Source organism: Emydura macquarii, unplaced genomic scaffold (assembly GCF_026122565.2).
Source record: "Emydura macquarii macquarii isolate MOO-44397 ecotype Brisbane River unplaced genomic scaffold, CSIRO-AGI_Emac_v2 contig_312, whole genome shotgun sequence".
Classification (NCBI taxonomy): Eukaryota; Metazoa; Chordata; order Testudines; family Chelidae; genus Emydura; species Emydura macquarii.
In genome coordinates, this window is record NW_027130449.1 from 2,120,738 (window position 1) to 2,121,410 (window position 673).

A 673-nucleotide genomic window follows, 5' to 3' on the forward strand; every position below is an offset into this window, starting at 1 on the left:
TTTCCTCCTTCCTACACAGCCAGGCCAGGAGAGTGCTATCAGTTCACTAGCCTTGCCCAGGTTTCTGTGGGTTGGTACCCCAGGCCGTCACACTGCCTATCTCACAGGGAGGCCACACTAGGTAGGCCTGAACCCCTGAAGTGTTTACTTTCACACCCAAAGCACAAGGCAGCCAGCAACTCCCCCACAAAGAGCTCATCCAGGGCCCCCAAGTCACCCCTGCACCTAAAGGAGCCACAGTCTGAGGGCAGCCCATGAGGGATCCCGCCAGGCCAGGGGCCAAGCTCTGAAACAACAGCACCAAGGCACCTCCTGAGCACCCAAAATAGGGGCAGCGATGCCAGATCAGAGCAAGCTTCCCCCATAGACTCACCGCCTCAGGGGACCAAACAGACCACTACTCCCTCCCACTTCTTTACTAGCCCAGCCCGCCCCCTATGGCTCCCTTTATATATCCCATGAAATATCGCGATAACACAGAGGGAACGATGAGAGCCGATTGGCGCCGGGAGCCGGAGTTCTCGCGGTATTTCCCCCTCGCCTACCTAAGCGGGTACGGTCGTGAGGAAAGAGCCGACGCACGCTGCCCGCTAGGCGCTCCCAGAGCGCTATAACCCGCCCCCTTGCCGCTAATAGACCAATGGAAAGTGGGGGGCGGAGCCAAAAAGGAAAT